At 45.2% G+C, this 18773-nt stretch overlaps 1 long non-coding RNA gene across 2 annotated transcripts in view; it reads left to right on the forward strand.

Annotated features, from left to right (window-relative positions):
- The window catches only part of LOC112664895 (uncharacterized), a 56319-nt gene extending 43997 nt beyond the window's left edge, over nucleotides 1–12322 (forward strand). The window contains exons 3-6 of one of the 2 annotated variants that reach the window (XR_007403119.1): nucleotides 603–878; nucleotides 2051–2376; nucleotides 2570–2756; nucleotides 2873–12322. This is a non-coding gene — a long non-coding RNA (uncharacterized LOC112664895). Of the gene's footprint in view, nucleotides 1–602; nucleotides 879–2050; nucleotides 2757–2872 lie in introns of both variants that reach the window. The other variant, XR_007403118.1, reaches the window with a different exon arrangement.
- The last annotated feature ends 6451 nt before the right edge of the window (nucleotides 12323–18773 follow it).

Here is an 18773-nt window from a genome sequence, read left to right on the forward strand (position 1 = left end):
TGGACGGTGGAGCCGTCTTGACCGACCACCCACCTGGAGGGACACAACGGCCGTCCTGGCCTCGGGGTGCTCTGGGAAGGAGTCAAGGCCAGACTGTGCAACCGAGTGCCCTAGAGGGTGTGCTGCATTCTGTGAGCATTTTGTAAGCATCGCCTGAAGGATCCTCACGGCATCCCCATGACACAGGCATTGTGAGTTCCCCTTAAGGAGCCGGAACCGCAGAGCCGTTGGATGGACTTCCCAAGTCCATGTCCCTAGCAAAGGACAGGATGTGAACCCGTATTTGTACGTGCTCCCGAATCCTCCGTGGATCTCATCAGACTGGCCTGGACTGTAGGTTATTATTGAGAAACAAGTGTGCTCAGCAGCCCCAGAAGTAGGATGTGAGAAGAGAGCCATCGAGGAGAAGGCGGGGAGCAGGTTATCAGCGGCGGCATTGGAGAAAAGCTTGCACAGTTAGCTCATTCCTAACTTTAACCTTTTTCTTTCTTTTCTTTTTTTTAAGCAGGAGTTGACTGAAGAATATTGAGAAAGCACGACGACCATAGAAATGTCTTTCAATACTGCGTTTGTGTATTTTGTCTGTTAATATTTTCTTGCAGGCACCGGCGGCCTTCGAGACTGTGGCTGTCACCACGGGGCCCTCCCCGCCACCCTGCGCTGGCCTTCAGGCTCGCTTCTGAGGGAGAGCACGCAGGACGCCTCCTGGCTTCCTCCCGGGCCGGGCTCCCTCTCTCCCTGGGGTGTGTGGCCTGGGAGCCCTGACCTGCCTACAGGGTGTTGGCTGCCCGATGCTCCCTGGCTGGAGGTGCACCTGCAGGTGGAGAAGCCTGAGGAGCTCAGCGAGGGCCCAGCACCGGCCACCAGCTCTGGAGCAGGTGCGGCTCCCAGCCTTCCGAGGGAAGCAGAGAGGCTGGCCTCATGGGGACGCACCTGGAGGCCAGCTGGGGATGGGACAAATGAATGTTGATCTCGCCTTAAGCCACTAAGTTTGGGTGGATGGGGACATTCATAGTCACTGGTGATCACATTCTGTCCGAGATCTTTATTCAGTGGATGTTTTATCCAGAAGAAAGTCTCTTTCAGATCAATCTCTTTGGCTTAATTATGAGAATAAGGGGAAGCAATTTATGCAGAGACAACTTTTAAACATCTAATGTGATCATGAAGCAGACCTGATTGATAGAGGCTTCACTGTGCCCAACTCAGAAGCGTAGGCTTCGCGGAGATGTTCTTACGTTTTCCTGAGGAACGATTTGGGGGCACCGAGCCTGTTGTTAACCCTCTGGTTAACCAACAGTCTTTAAAAAAAAATCATACCTAGCATACCCCTGATATTCAGGAAGGAATTTTGATTTTATTTTCCCCAGTCCCTCCTCATCATCCCAGGGCACACTATTATCTCCCCAAAAGATAGAAGGCAGATACGTTTTCGAAGTGCTTATACACCTGATGACAACATCAGGCAGTTTGGCTGAGCATGGTTCTCACATCTGCGGCTTTCTCCACCGAAACCCCAGAGCTGCACGTGCAACTCTTCAGCACCTGTTGCAGGGGCGCGTTCTCAGATCAGCCTCCACCTGCTGGTCTCCGGGGAGCTCTGCTCTGAACGGAGGGATGGGTGCTCGTAAGACTTTGCTTCACTCTTCCTTCTAATTAAAAGATTGTCAGAACCTGCCTAGATGTGGAGCTGATAAGAATTTTAAAGGCTCCTCTTTGTATATATATTCAGGTCTTCCCAAAATCCCAGATGTCGTAATGACACACAACATCCCTCACAGCTCCCCGCCTTCCTTGCCCAGGACCTCTGGGTGCATTTTGCCCTTTCTGAGAACACTTCTACCATCAGTTTCCCTCCTTCTTGACCTTCAGGACTCTGCCCCTCATTCAGAGATGCCGCTTTGACCATGTGATCCCGAAAGTTTCCCCCAGTGTGTCTTTTATGCTTCATTTAACCCGCTTCATTTTTTAAAAGCATTTATCGTTATCTGAAAATATTCTATCTCCCTCCAGGTTGGCTTATTTATTATGGCCTTTCTTCTTTTGCTAGAACGAAAGCTCCTCGAGAACAGGACGCTTCCGCGTTATCCACTGAGTTGTTCCCCACAGCCTGACACGTGCCTGGAACACAGAGATTGCCCCATAAATATTTATCAAAGAACGAGTGAAGAAATGAGTGATGAATAATCAAGTTCCTTCACAGAAACTACTAACATTTTTTGACTGTGTTTTTTTTTTTTTTTTTTTTTTTTTTTATCCCTGATGACCACATCTACCCCGCCTCTCGGGTTTGGCTCTGGATGCTTTTCCTCCCTGTTGCAGATCCCGCCTGCACTCCCTCCCTTCGCAGCACACCTGCCACAGTCAGCCTTCCATGTGCGTTTGAAATCTCTCCTGCTACATGGTGAAAGTTTTCCTTCCATCCTTCTCCACCCTCTTTCCTTTATTTACCCTGGGGCAGCAAATGACCCCTGGTGGGGGGACGTCACACTGCCAGGCTTAGGAAGTAGCACCCGGGAAGACAGGTGCCCTGCTTTCTGAAGGTTACCGGTCTGGGATTTCCTTACAGGGGACAATCTGGGACACGTTTCCAGCAGGCATCCCTCAAAGGCATGAGGACAGTGCCAGGTCTGTTCCGCGGCAGTTGTCCCCTATGTACCCTGGGTTCCTAACTGTGGCTTACACTATGCAATTAGCTCAGCGGTTGCAGCCAGGGCTCTGATTCCGGAGGCTACCAGCCAGACACATGCTTTGACGTAAGTTCATATTCATTTATCTTCAGTAAAACGATATTGTACACCTATATCTGTGTCATAGATCAGTGTTGGAAAAAAATTTAAAATGGGTTCCTTCTTGTTCTGTCTTCCAATAGGTAACACATTTCAAAATTGAGGCATAACTTACGTGGAGTACCAGGCCACGCCTTAGAAACTCAGAGACCTGACTCTGGGATCGATAGGTGGGCTTAGCAGACGGGTTCAAGGTCCTCAAATCCGTATCCGGTGGTGAGATAACACGTTTTGGTCACTTTGCATTTGAATCAGAACTTACCACTTTTATTTAGTACAGAGAAGCTGTGAGCTACTCTCCGTCTGCTTTTTCAATGTATCCCAGGGAACTGGGCTTGATGCTTTGCCAGGGGGTGGGCATTTGGCCTTGACCTTGGTATCCACGTCGAAAGCCTTTAGCTGTCCTCCAGAGGAGCCCGCTTCCCACTCTTGCCTGGGGGAGAGGGTCGGGAGGGGCCAGAGACAGGCAGACACCAGTGAAGGGAGACAAGGCAAAGAAGAACTGACCCCGGCCACCCCCGCCTCCAGTGCCAGTATGTGTGAGGCGCTACTGCGCATTTCCAACATGGGACCTCTTTTTGTTCGTTTGGTCAATAATCAGCACATAGAAATTCAGCAGATACTCCACACCATTTCTTTCTGTCGTTTTGGATGGAATTTCCCTTGTATTTGTAATACTTTGAAAATTACTTAATCTCTCATTAAATCGCTGGAGTGTGCCTTTTTAAATGATGTTTGCATAGGCCATTAATCAGAATGAATAAAAGAGAAGCCCTACGATCTAGGACGTTGCTTTTAGAATTGATGCCTACGCGGCGCCTTACCCTGAATTTACTCAGAGTCCCGGAAGGACTTACATAGGCACGAACCCTTGAGGATTGCTTATGCTGAGTTTTAGTTTAAAGAACTCCATAACTAGAGTCGGTTAAAAAAAATGGCAAAAGCAGGATGTCCCTCAACACCTTTGCACTCTGATTTAGTCTCAAGGCTAACTCATATATTCATCTACCTGCTTATATAATGTTTATATATTTATACCTGGTGCATAATGTTAGGCTCCCATCTGTTGCGGTGTGGGAGAGTTTTCGGGCAGAGCAAGAGTCACCATAAATAAAGTTTATAAATATTTACCATTCTGATTAATGCTGCTGACCAGAAGTATATGCTAAGGTGGGCTGGTGCAGAAAGGCCTCCCCTTCCTCGCCCCCTCTGTTTGTAAGGCAAATTTCGGTGTCACGTACCTGAACCGGACTTGGTCACTAAGCTGCCATTTGCCCCACTGGGGCCACCAGGAAGGGCGCTAACACCTGAGCAGTCAAATTTACCTGGTGTTAGCAGGGTGTTTTTTGTTTTGTTTTGTTTTTCCCTTTTTTCCTTGACAAAGTGACCATTTTTTATAAGACGACTCATTCAGCTAGCTGGTCATTTCTGCACCCTAGCTTCTATTTGTGTGGTCTTTGGAGAGAGCACACTCATGTGTCTTAGAATCTAAACGCAGAATCGCAAAATTCGACATTGAGCACAACCTGGAGCCTCGGCTGTTTCCTCTGGCCCCGCTCTGTGGCCTGGAGGACTGTCTCTTCCTCCAGGTGTGTTAGTGTTCTCGGGCGGCTGTAACAAAGCACCACAGCCCTGTTCCTCGAACAACAGAAATACATTCTCTCACAGGTCTGGAGGCTGGAAGCCCGAGATCAAGGGGTTGGTAAGGTTGGATCCTTCTCGGGGTGTGAGGGACAATCTCTTCCAGCCCTTCTACCCTGGATTCCGATGGCTTGTTGGTGATCTCTGGTGTTGCTTGGTATTTAGATGCATCATCCTAACTGCCTTCATCTTCATGTGGTGTCCTCGTGTGCACATCTGTGTCCATGTTTCACTTTTTAAATAAGAATTAGAGTGCCACTCTATGACGTCATTTTAACTAATTACATCTGCTACAACCCTATCTTCAGATAAGTCCCCACACCCAGATACTGGGCGTTAGGAAGTCAACATGTGAATTTTTAGGGAGATTCAATTCAACCCGTAACACCGTCTACTGCCAAAAGCAGCACGTGTGCTCACAATGGTGGGGAAGGTACTACTACCAACAGCCCACATTAAAACCATTACCACCACTGTTGAGGATGTCCACCAATGCCTGTGCCAAAGCTGCCATGTTGGGCATTGCCTCCAAAGGTGGCGTTCTTTGTACATCAAACCACTGGCGCAATGCTATCAGATCTCAGGCATTCAGCCATCCCAAGAGGCTATAGTGAAGCACCTTCCACTTGTGCTTACATGTTAACGCATCCATCTTGCCAAGGAGTCAGGCATGACCCACGGGTCTGGAGTAGGAATAATCACGAAGGCATCCTTTGCCCTTATATCCCCCATTCCTGCTTTATGTGGAGAGAACACATAGAAGGAAAAGGCACACATGGTGTTGGGCCATCAGAGGTCCTTGGAAATTTGGTTAAATTCCTCTCCTTCTTGCCCAAAGTCTTCTATACTCTGAAGCAATAGCACTATAGTATGTAGAGAGTGGTGGCCTCACACTTCATCTAGGACCGCTGTGCTCCTTGCAACCTTCTCCTTGATCCATCACAGCCCATTATCCAAACGATCCAATTCTGTGGGTTCATCCTTTTCTTCCTTTAGAGGAGTTCACTTCTAGTAACTTTCCTGCAAAGAATTGTACCATCTTGTGGGTGTAGACAGACGTGCCCATGTTATATCATAAGGTCACTTTCAAGCCCAAAGTTTATTTTTCATTCCACAGATATTTTTGGCAGATGATGCCAAACAATCAAGTGACTTCCCATCAGTGTTCAATAACAATATGTAGTGTTCACCTGTTATAACATAAACTCATCGTATTTGATAATTAATAGAATATGCCCCAGCATGGTGCCTTGCACACAATGGTTATAAAATGTTTGCCAAATAAAGGAAAAGATATATGATAAGATGTACGATATATTACAACCTTATCTCCATTCTGCAGCCGAGGACATGGAAGCTCAGAGAGACAAAAGAGCTCTCCCTAGATCACTCAGCAAGGAAATGCCATCTCTGAGAGGTAGGCCATGTCTGACCCTGAGAGAAACTGCTCTTTTCTACATTACTTTACTATCCAAGGTCATAGCGGGGATGTTTTTAAACCATAGCCTTTTTGTTTTCTTTCCTGGAATCACAAAGCTTGTGGTGTTTTATAAAAATGGAATGAAGTGAGGAAGTGACCACATTGAATAATAAGTCATATTTATATTTTAAGGAAAAGTACCAAAAATGTTACAGTTCTACTTAAAGCTACTGAATTGTCTGCCATCTGAGAACCAGCTGTATGTATAGCAGTGGATTTGGCTCTGGACGCTGTGTGTTAAGAAGATGTGATCAAATTTAAAGTGATTCCGTGGAGGGTGACATGGATATAGTAAGAGTAGTGAGTTCCCTGCCAGTGAATGTGGTCAAGGCCTGGCTGGTTGGTTGTGCAGACAGCTACATAGTACCTAACTCATCATAAATGTCCAATATCCCAGGGGGTGGATGGATGAATGAATGGAGCATCTAATAGGTCACCAGAATTCATTGCCTTTAAAGTATCTCTAAACCCTGGGACTCCATTAGTCTATGCTGCTCTGGTGCCATATCTAGCCCTGTACAAAAACACTCTGATTCTTCCTACAGTTTGCGCGCTATGTGAAATATTCGGCTGCTCGCTATGCCATAGATCCATATTCTGACATTCTGAGAGAGGAAATTCTCTCTGAATGCTCAATGCCGATAAGTGTATTGGCTGTCTGGCATGCCATCATTCATGCCATCTGTTCGGGTGGCATCATGCCTAATTGCAAGGTGGCCTGACAGTTTTAAGGGGCCCTGCATGCCAATCACATCTGAGCCTAGCTAGCTAACCTGCAGAACTCGGAACGTAACAAGCTGAGAAAAGTTACCCTGCTGGTCAATCACAATTTCAAATGAAAAGATCATGCTTCATTAAAAATTGCCATCTTTTTTGACCATGGTAGGTGTCCTTCAGGTAGCCCCTCCTGAGTTCATTCTCCCGTCTGTGACCGCTGCCGTGGGATCTCATGCCGTGGAGAGATCACGGACAAAGACCACGTCTTGTCCAGCCAGAGCCACCGAAGCCTTACAAATGTTCAGAGTGTCTTAAACTCTCATGCTTGGAAACAAATGCTCTGGGCTGCTAGAATTTTACAGCATTGTCTTCCTATAATAAGCAAACATCTGTTACCCTAAAATTCAGTTTATCTTTTGGAAAAGATGCAGTAGGAGGCTGGATACGAGTGAATTTGCTTACCTCCTGGAATTGTTATGGAAAAGACCCAACATAAGCATTAAAATATGTAGATTGTTCAACTGCATTCTTGACACTGGAAATCTGGGAATGTGTGTTTAGGTTTAGAGCTGCTGGTTAGAGAGAGAGAGTAGGCTCAGAGATGTTAAAAGACTTATTCAAGATCAAATAGGTAGTTAATGCAGAGCTGGGATCATAACGCTTGACATATTCTCATTTCTCCCCAAACACAGCTGCTATAATGGTAATTGCTATTCTAGTGAAATGGCAATCAGGGTTTTCAAGAAGTCTGGATTGACCATGTTTTTCTTGTTAGTTCACTGTCCTTTTATTGACCTTTCCTTTTTTTTTCTCCCTTTGCATAATCAACCCAACTAGTCATGCACTTAAACATATTTCTTCAATATAATGAGTGCATAAAATTTTTGAAGATTTGAAGTTCATTGTCTTTGAGACATTTAATGTGGCCACCCCATTTCTTATTTTCATGAAGTAATGTCTATTGTGAGCCCTGCTCCCCCTGTGTCTGCAGCAGACAGATGCTCTTGCGTCCCTGCATGTTCCATAACCTAGTACTGGATGCATTGCGGGAGCGCCATAGGTAGGTGTGGAAGGCAAAAAGGCGGCATACCGTCAATGAATGTAGATATGAATGGTGTTGGCTCTTAAGACAGAGTCCAAACTTTTGAAAGCAGTATCCCTCACATATCATTTCTACCCCAGCAGCCACTATTCGAGTAAGTTTGCACGGGCTAAACTTGACAGACATAAGAAACTGTGTGTTGCGATCCTCAAACCCACCTAGCTGGCCTTTTCCCTACCCCTGAATGGGCAGCAATCACAGCCTTCTGGATCATGCTCAGGCATTACAATAAACTCATTTTCGGTTATTAAAACTCCAGGCTGGTCTAGGGCAGCATTTGTATCTCACATCCTAGCCCATGGTTCAGGTCTGCTCGGGCTCTGCAGCCTTCACTGGGGAAGCAAGGCGCCATGTGCTCTTACTTGTTCACCTCACATTACACCATCTACACCCTCATTACCTTTGCTTTCTTTTTTTTATTTTTATTTTTATTTATTTATGATAGTCAGGGAGAGAGAGAGAGAGAGAGGCAGAGACATAGGCAGAGGGAGAAGCAGGCTCCATGCACCGGGAGCCCAACGTGAGATTTGATCCCAGGTCTCCAGGATCGCGCCCTGGGCCAAAGACAGGCGCCAAACCACTGCGCCACCCAGGGATCCCAAAACAACTTTATTATTATTTTTTTAATTTATTTATGATAGGCACACAGTGAGAGAGAGAGGCAGAGACATAGGCAGAGGGGTAAGCTGGCTCCATGCACCGGGAGCCTGACATGGGATTCGATCCTGGGTCTTCAAGATCGCGCCCTGGGCCAAAGGCAGGCGCTAAACTGCTGCGCCACCCAGGGATCCCTACCTTTGCTTTCTGTAAAGGGGGATACAAGGGCAAGGTCCTATGTGCCTAGGGACCTCTGTACAGATTCCTAACTGCTGGCTTGGTCACATTGGGCCACTGTGGGTTTACAGGAGATATAATTGGCTTTCTGTCTTCCTCTCCTCTTAGCCCCATATATCAGACAATACATTGTTTCTTGGTATAGATGATCACCCACCTTTGGCCCAGCTGATTTCCTGAGGGTCTCCTCTTGCTAATAGGAAACACCAGCCATTCTTACTCTTGAGAATCTATGTATGTCCTTGCCTCCCAATGGTAAATATAGACTTCTCCCAAGAGAAATGCAGGTATCTACCCACGGAAGTACATCTGCCTAGAATCAAACTGTGGATCTTTCCAATGTTAGTGCATTCACCTCTGGTGCAAATGCAGACACACGCCTATAGTAATGCAGACCCTCCCAGCAGAAGTATAGACAGCTAACCAGTAGAGCCACATTGACTCCAAAAGTGATGCAGGCACTGCCCCCACCCCGGCATGAAATCCTGGCACCTCCTGTCAGCCCAGCCTATTCTGCTTTGGGAGAAGACAGGTGTCCCCCTGAGTTTGTTCTCAACTGTGTAGGCAGCTTGGTTATTTCCAAACTGGGCTGGGGAACAGGTTAGCCTTCAGGTTTTTCTCTTGGCAGACATCCCCACTTGCTTTCTGTGGTTCTGAGAAAGGACTTCCTCACTCCCACTGATAAGATGGTGATTCTGGGGGAAATGACCCTGATTTCCTTTCTCTCTCCAGCTCTGACCAGTTTCCAGGCTCCGGTTTTAAGTCCAAAGACAGGCAATAGATGGAGTGTCTCAGAAGAAGGTTGATGACCTCTTAGCAATCATCCTTAGTGAAGGATGAGTCTGGCTGCCATTTTTCAAAAATGAGGGATTGTCACCTTACTTCTCAGTTTAATGGCTTTGACAAGACTCTAAAAATGGGAATAATATTGAATATTTGTTACATTTATTTACATCAAATCTTGATCTGAAAATATTCTGAGGTGGTTCTTTATCAAAAAAATGTACAACTTTTCATGCATGGTACACAGTTGGATAACCTTGTGAAATACATAATTCATGTGTTTAGGATTCTCCATGACCAAACGATCCAACGTGCCTTTGGTTATACACGACTTCTGTAGACAAAAGATGTGCAATGATAAAAATTTGTAAAGTTCCTCTGGAAAAAAAATGCAGCATTATCTTGTTGAGATGTATGGGAAAAGAGTGAGTCATGTTCTCAAGGGGTAGCAGAGACCTATCGTCCTACAGAAAGAAAAAAATGAAGTCAGTACAGTAGAAGACCTTGTGGGTCTCTCTAACATTCAGCTCCCATAAGTAGCAATGTCATTTTGATAGCTTCCGTTTTCTGATCTGCAAAGAATGGGAATTAAATGTTTCTCAAAGAGTTATTTGAGGGTTTGGGCAATGTGTCTTAAATACAATCTCCCGACGGGTGCATAGGAACATTTTTTTAATCTTTGGAAAAGTTATTTATTGAAATCAGATTTTTATCTAAAGAACACACATTTTAAACAATAGACGTTTCTTAACATTTAACTCCTGAAAACCCGGGTACATGTCATGTCCCCATTTTAGGTGGCTGTGAAAACTGGACTCCAAGACATTTTTGCTAAATAAGTAAGAGCCTTTCTTTAAAGACAAACCATAGCATCATACTCTTCATCTTACATCACAACTGGTGAATACAATCCCTCCGCAAAGCTAAAATGTTCCGCGATTGCTGTCTGGGTCAATTACCATCATTTGGCCAGTCCCTCTACTTCTTGCAGGGAGGCCTTGTCAATAAGCCAATCCCTCCCAGGCTTCATGTGGCTGCAATTAAGCTTCACCCCTCCCCTCGGGTTTTCAGAATCTGGGCATATTGTGGATAAATCCACACCATCTGAAAAGGTGGGGAGGAGAAAGAAAAGCACAGGACCAGCATTCCATGAAACCTGCTTGTCTTTCTGCAGACTTCTTACCTCAGTGATGACTTTTATTATGTTCTATTGATTTTGATGTGATTTCCTATTTTTAAGCAGAATGGTTTGAAGCAGTAACAGCAGTAAAGCCATGGCTCTGCCAGCCATCTCTGTCTTTCTCACCCACACACATGTTCTCTCCATCACATACACACAAACACACATAATTTCTGTGAGTGTTGAGTTTCCAAATATAGAAAATAAGACTGCGATTTCTGGAACAATCATAGGACCATCCCTAAAAGCTTTAGAATTTAGCACCGTTCCTAGAATGCACATGAGAAGGGATGCCACGCACACGGACCTCCATGTTGTCCAGAGTCCCCTGCCACTGAGGACATGCAAGGTGCACCCATTATGCCTGACAGTCATCCTGAAAGTACTTTTTTTTTGTGCTCTGTGCTAGGCCACTTGGTACTCAAGGGAATCCACAGAATAATCCTGAGGAGCATGACAGGCAGGTCAGCATAAGGCCAGGGAGATTTAAAGCCAGGGAGCATGGTAAGCAGACTTACAGAACTCCCACTTAGATTGTAACCCACTGGTGCACACACCCAGTATAACTGTGAATGTGATGAATATCATTCCCGTGGTGAAGGTAGGTTACATAGCACAGGTGCCTCTAGAAAAGGAAGATGACTCTGGGCAGCACTGATCTAATTCAGATGAGCACATAAAGAGACAGCTTCCATCCCAAATGAAGAGATTTGAAGCATGAGCTAGGATTTTACCCAAGGAAGATCATCCATTGCTGGCTTTGAGATGTAGGGGGTCACGTGGTGAGAAATGTGGAGACCCTCATGGATAGCAAGCCCAGAAACAGAGTCTGTAGCCCTATTCCTCTCCAAGAAACTGGATTCTGCTAAGGGCAAGAGTGAGCTGGGAAGAGTGTGCCGAGATCCAGAAGAAAGCCCAGGCACCAACGCTTTGATTTCACCTTGTATGTGATTTGCTAGCAGAAAACTCAGTCATGTCACGTCTGGACTCAGAGCAGAGAGCTAATAAATGAGGGGGACTTTTCTATACCAACTTTATTGAGATACGAATTACACACCATAAAATCTCTTCTTTTAAAGTTTACAATTTAGTGATTTTTTTCCCTTATATTCACAGAGCTGTTCACTATCTAATTTCAGAACATTTTTATCATCCCGAAAAGAAAGGTCATCCCGTTAGCAATCAACCCCCACTCCCCTTCCTGACCTCTTGGCACCCACTCATCCACCTTCTGTCTCACAGATTTGGCCTATTCTTGACATTTCATGTAAATGACATCATACAACATGTGCCCATCTGTGTCTGATTCCTTTCACTGAGCTTGTTTTTGAGGCTCATCCATGTTGTAGTGTGTGTGAGTACTCCATTCCTTTTTATAGTTGAATAAATGTCCACTGTACGGATAGATCACATTTTATTTATGCATTCATTGGTTGTTGAACATTTGGGTTGTTTCTCTTTTTTGCCTATTAACAATAATATAGCTGGAACATTTGTGTCCAGGTTTTTGTGTGGACGTATATTTTCAGTCCTCTTGAGTGCGCATCTAGGGGGTGGAATACTGAGTGATATGGTAAGTCTATGCTTAACATTTTGAGGACCTGCCAACTTGTTTTCCCAAGTGACTGTACCATTTTGCTTCCCACTAGCAACGATCAAGGGTTCCAATTTTTCCACAGGCTCACCAACATTTGTGATTGTCTGTTACCTTCCTCATGGGATTATTGGCCATTTGTACGTCTTCTTTGAAAATATGTCTATTCAAATTATTTTCCCATTAAAAAAATTGGATTGTCTTTTTATTGTTGAGTTGTAAGAATTCTTTATAGATTCTGGATATGAGTCTCATATCACATAAATGATCGATAAACACTTTTCTCCAGTCTGTGAATGGTCTTTTTACCTTTTGATACACAGAAGTTTTAAATTTTGATTAGGTCAAACTATATTTTATTTTGTCACTCATGCTTTTGGGGTTCAATCTAGGAGACTGCCACCTCCACCAGGGTCACAAAGTTTTATTCCTATTTCCTTCTAAGACTTCTACAGTTTTAGCTCTTAGGGTTCAATGGATCGTTAATTTTGAGTTAATTGTTGTATCTTATGTGAAATCGGGGTCTGACTTCATCTTTTATGTGTGGGTATTTAGTTTTCCAGCATCATTTGTGTAAATGATTATTCTTTCTTCATTGAGTTTGCCTGATACCTCGTCAAAAATCCATTGATTGTAAATTCAAGTTTACAACTGGGTTCTCATCTTATTCTGCTGACCTTTTAAGTGCATCCTTATACCAGTACCACATTGCCTTAAGCTTTTGGGAAGTGTAAGTCCTTCAAATTTGTTCTTTATCAAGGCTGTCTGGCTATCCTGGATCCCCTGCATCTCTGTAGTAATCTTAGGAATCTTTCAGAATAGTTGTTTTGCTATAGAAAGTCTTCCCAGGAACTGGCAGGATGTGAGGATCCACATTGCTCCCTTTCGCCAAGAAGCTGTTAGCGCTGGAATATTCAGTCTGGTATCTTAATGTCAATCATTTTATATCATCTCCTTACTTCCTTAAGAGGACAGTGGGCTGCCTGGAAATATCTGGCTTGGGATAAGCACCCAGATTGTAACTGAGAAGGGAAAGAAAGACCGAGGGCTGGAGGTATGGAACAAGATAGAACTATAGGCCTGAGTGAAGCCACAGGCAGGAAGGTATGGAGGCCAATGTTACCTGGTGCACATCACATACTTTATAATCATTTACTGAATTAATTAATGAATAAAAGTCAAGAAGCTGAGGGATGCTGCATGATTTGTATGGAGACCCTGAATGTTGTGAACGATCCACAGCCCATTTTCGTGTGGTTCTGGTCGCAGGCCTGAGTCCATGGGCACTGAATATAAATAAGGAAGAGTATTTTGTGGGACTTCGACGAATGCGTCCTATGTGAAAATGCCTATTTCTGGTGTTAGCATATGAGCTCAGATTAGCTAACTGCATTTTCTTGCTAAAAGGAAGACCCAAGACGTGATTTAATTAGTCAATCTCTTGCAAATGGATGGTTCAGAAGAGAATGGCTGTAGTAAGATATCCTTGTAGCAATCCCTCATTGATTCTGCTCTGGTAAGCACATGCAATTCAACATCAAGAAAAAGAAGAATATGCTGAAGACGCATCATTTTATAATGCTGGAAAGCAGATTTATAGAGACTCCCGCAGACTTGGAATGCCAGCCGATTTTTCAAAGGCTTAGCTTTCTCCCAAGTTATTAGCTATTTGGGGGAACTTGACCCATACAACGGTGAGAAATTTATTATGGAAGTTGATATGGCATTGGAACCATGAGATACATTGATTATTGTCTGATCAAATATTGCATGTTGTAGAAAGAACTCTCGAGTCAGACATTCCAGCTTGAATGGATGGGTTATTAGCCAAGGAATAAACCGGCTGATCCCATGAAAGCATTTATAGTGAGGGCGGTGCAGTTGTAAAATAAAGGGCGTCATAAATTTTGTGCCCGGTAGCTCTTCAAACAGGCCTTCGCGTTCTGTGTGGATGGCAGTGCATTTCAATTGCATAAGCAACCCCTTATCGCCACCTCGCTTTGTGTACGTTACTGTGGCAAGCAAAGCCCAAGGCTATTGGCAGAGCTGATAATTTTTTTCAACATGATTACCACTGCTTTTGGATTAGGTAAACTGCGAGGAACCAGAAGCAGGGCTTTCCGGCTTGAGAGCTTGTATATTTGCCAAATGAGTGGTTTTGAAAATTGGCCTTCCTTCACTGAAACACGTTTTTCTACACTCTTAGAAACTTCTCTCATAAAAAAAAATAATAAAATTAAAATTAAAATAAAAAAAAGTGTCAGAACATGGGAAACACATTGGATACTGTGCATCCTATTTTTTTTCCTTATTTTGTTTTTAATTTTTCTTTTGTGGAATGAAGACTGGTCAGATATGAACTGCACTTATACCCCATCACTCGCTAGAGTGGCTTTGTGGTGTGGGTCCCAGGGGGCCACACAATCTGGCGATGCTGGGGATACTGAACTGGAAGGCAGTGGACCCTAGTTGCAGTAACATCTACTCAGCCTCATAGAATTCTGGGAGGCACAGGTTGATTGGAAGCCAGGTAAGCAGAGAAGCCTCCTGGAGGTGTTTGAGATGGTGGGGTGGGGGTGGGGGTGGGGGGTTGCAGGTGCCTCCCTGAGGTGCATGCAGTGGACTCAAGGCAGAAGCACATTTAAGCACAGCACAGGGGTGGTTGCTTACATGCCCTCCTTCCAATCCTGGGTGTCTTGTCAGACGATATTGCAAACTAAGAGTAAGGTTAATACTTGGGAACCAAAAATAAACAAATTAAATAATAATAAAATTAATGCAGCCCTGGAGGTCAGAGCAGGGTAAAAGCCCTCCCTACCTTGCTGACAGAGGCAGAAATACCGAACTGCAATACAGGGCGAGGACCTGAGGGCCAGAAGTTGCTAGAACATTGGTAACCACTAGTCAGAGCCTGTGACCTGCAGCCCAGAGTGGAACACACATTTCAGGATCCTCAGGATCTCCCCTCTTGGATGTGGCAGTGATGTGGTCGCAAAGCCTGCCCCTCAGACCAGGGCTTGGATTGAGGTCTAGGGCTTCCTCTACAGCATCGTCCTGCCTTTTCTGTCTCCCAACCACTGGAAATGGAGCCAACGGATCTCAGATGTTTCAGCTGTAGATACTCTGCAATTGTTATTGACTTTTTCTTTTTTTTTTTTTTTAGCTTCACAGGGAGGGGTGACAATAAGATCCTGCTGTCTTGGCTCAGCATCCAAATCAGAGAGGTTTAAATGAGCTGTGGGATCCTCTGGGGAGCCCGGAGATTGCACAAGGTTATTTATCAATCACCCTACAGTGTACTTGGCATGGCCATCATCGTTCCTGGCCCGGAGGATGAGCAGATGCAGCCGGGCAGCCCCTGAAAGGGGCAGGTCTTGTGGAGGAGCACCCGGGGGATGAGTGCGGCCGGCCCTCAGAGACAGTTGTGCCTCCAGGACCCACTTTGTAGCCCCGTCTGCGTTGACATCAGCCTATTTAAAGTTTTGAGCGACAAGCTCCGAAACAATTTCCCTAGGATCTGATGACAGACTTTGAGTCTGGAACAAGTGGGGAAGAGAACACGAGAATTCAGACAAATGAAATTTCACCTAATCTCAAAGGCAGGTGAGCCCTTGTTTGGGCCCCAGGCCCGGGAAGGCGCCGGGTGCAAATCCCTGTGGGCTGGACTCCCTCCCTCCCTCCCTCCCTCGGTGTGCAGGGGGTCTTCGCCTGCCCCCCATCTGCTCAAGCTTCCCGACACATTTATTTGCAGCCCAGTTCACTCTCTGCAGTGGTTTTAAAAACATATCCATGCTGTTTGACAGTCTTCCCTTCGAGGGGTGGAGATCATCTCCTCCCCCTAGAGTGTGAGCTGGCCTTCCTTCGTACACATAGGATAAGGAGCATGTGATGGTGTCTGAGCTCAAGAGCAGGTCACAAAGCCACGGTGGCTTCTTGTGCATCTTCTCTCTCTCTCTCTATCTCTCTCTCTCTCCTCCCTCCCTTTCTGTTGCTCTCTCTAGTTTTCTTTCTCTGCTGTCTTTCTGTCTCTGTTTCTGTCTCTCCCTCTGTCTCTCATCACCAGCTTCGAGGGAGGCCAGTTGGCCGAGGAGAGGCTCCCAGGCCTGCAGACCTCTGCCTCCAGCCTCCAGCCCTGTGCGTTGGCTCCTTAGAAGCTGACACTCGAGCCTTCCGAGGATGGCAACCCCAGCCAACAGCCCGACCACGGCTTTGCAGGATACCCTGAGCCAGATCATCCGGCTAAGTAAGCTGCTCCTTGATTTCTGAACCCAGACACGGTGCGTTGTGCTAAGCTGCTAAGTTTGGAGGCATTATATTACAAGGCCATAGACGACTACTATAACCGGAACTCGTCCTTTGACATAACATGTCACTGGCCCCCTGGCAGGACGGCTCATTGTGAGTCGTTAATGGGTCCCTGAGCCCCTAAACCAGCATAGAGCCTCCTGGGCCCAGAATCCTGTGCCCTTGTTGGCATCTGAGGGATTTGCTCAAACACCTGCTTCCTGCATTTGCTGTTCTTCCTGGAAATAGCTTCCCTACCTCATAGTGGGTCTGGTTTAGGGGAAATCTGGGCATCTGTGATGAGTCTGGGGAGAGGATGAAAGGGCCTGGCATGCCCAGACCTGCTCTGCAATGTCATCTGGTCATTCAATGCCCCTTCTCCCCCAATCCTGAAATCACAACCCCCCCACCCCCGCACACCACCAGCTTGTCAGTTCTACCTCCACGGACCCTTCTTCCTCCTCGTTTGGACACTCCTATGTCTTTAGGATTTCTTCCACGACTCAGCCCAAACTTCACAACACCCTCACTGGTCTCATCTCCCCCCACCTCACTTCAGGTTCTCACACCTGCAGCTGCTTCACCCCACCCAAAATAATACCACTGATCCCATCACTTGCATATACACATCTATCTTACACATATTCCAAATTTCCCACAGATGACACCTGGCTTTTTTCCGAAGTGTTCTCATGTCAACAAAAACAGCCTCTGAGCTTCACCACCTCTCCACTTTGCCCCTTCCCTGAGAAATTCCCAATTTCTCCATCTCTGCCCCCCTTACCCCCTTTTCAGGCCAAATGCATGTGGTTTGAAGCTGCTAAATTTTGTGGCAGTTCGTTACATGCTACAGATAAATCATGCAGACACAGCTTCACTGACCCTCTGGTAATATTTCACGTTTATGTTAATACAATTCCACAAACAATTTTAAATCACATCCCGTTGTTCTGGAAACAACAAACGCCACAATTCTCCGTTATCATATATCAGGTACATGACCATACAGAATTCATTCAAATATATCGATCTCAGTTTTCCCATCTGGAAACTCATTGTGATTACTGAGATCCTTCATCTTTTCTAACTCGCTTACTCCAAACCTATGTGTTTCTCACAGTGTCAAGTGCAAAGGAAACCAATAAAAAGAAAGTCAAAAAATTTTAAATATCTTAGTCAGTCAACGAGTATTTATTGAGTGACTACTGTGTGCTCAGAATTTTGCCAGGAGCAATGAATCTCAAAACTCCCTTATGTGTCATAGATCATTTTGTTGAGCCTATTTTTTTTAAATTGTCCCATATATCTTCCATTTCTATAGCTATTTTTATGCTGATAATACTTTAAATAAAAACTGTTTATAGAAAAAGAAAACATTCATCCAAACTCTGTACATCTGTGTTACTAGTTAGTTGTTTGCAGTTGTGGAAGGGTTGCTGGATATGGGAAATTTGAATGAGATTATCCAGCAGAGCTGACATCAGGATGCTCAACTTTTGAGTCTTAGTTGAATGGTCTGCTGTTGCTGATCCTGAGACTCTTAGTACTTTTTACAGAGACCCGCATCTTCATTTTGTAGTGAGCCCTATAAACTATGTAGCCAGCTTCGCCCTTTCTCCCTTCCCTGTGGACAATTAGGAGAAAGGAAGAGATTGTTCTAGATTGGCTCCCCAGAGGAAGACCCTAGGTCAAGAGTTTGTGTGCAAGTGATTTATTAAGGAAGTGTTCCATGGAGAAGCAGGTATAGAATTGGGGGACCCAGGATAATAAAAGGGAAGAAGCAAAGCAAGAATGTACTTTGGAAAAGACCCCAGAGCTTTGCTCCGGGTTGAGAGGCTGTGGGGTATGAACTATGCTCACACTGTCTGATCCCTGTGAGTAGCTGAGTTTCCAACCCCTTATTCTTTGGGGAAAGAGTAACAAGTGGAGAGGACCTCACAAGAGCATCCAGCTGTCTGCACACAAGGCTGAGGAGACTCTAGTAGATGAGCGTCATCCTCAACAACAGTCCCAGGGACAGACCTTTGGAGACAGAGGTACTTGAGCTGGGAATGGCGAGTACTAAGCAGTAAAAGTTGCTCACAGGGGTGTAGGTGGAGGCCTGACGACATTCACTATGGTGGCCAATCACTCTGAAACCAGAGAGCAGTCTTCTCTCTTCTGGAAAGCACTTAACTAAGACTCCAAGTGCAGCATTCTCCCAAAGCTTCCTATAATGACAAAGAAGCCACAAATATGGTGTGTTGGCTCACAATATATTCTTTGCCAGATGTTGTGCTACGTGTGTTTTCTGTGGATAATGCACAGAAGAATGAGGCATGGCTTATGTTGTCCTCAAAAAAGAAAAGCTAAAAGTACATGATAGAGAT

This window comes from Canis lupus, chromosome 17 (genome assembly GCF_003254725.2).
Source record: "Canis lupus dingo isolate Sandy chromosome 17, ASM325472v2, whole genome shotgun sequence".
Classification (NCBI taxonomy): Eukaryota; Metazoa; Chordata; class Mammalia; order Carnivora; family Canidae; genus Canis; species Canis lupus.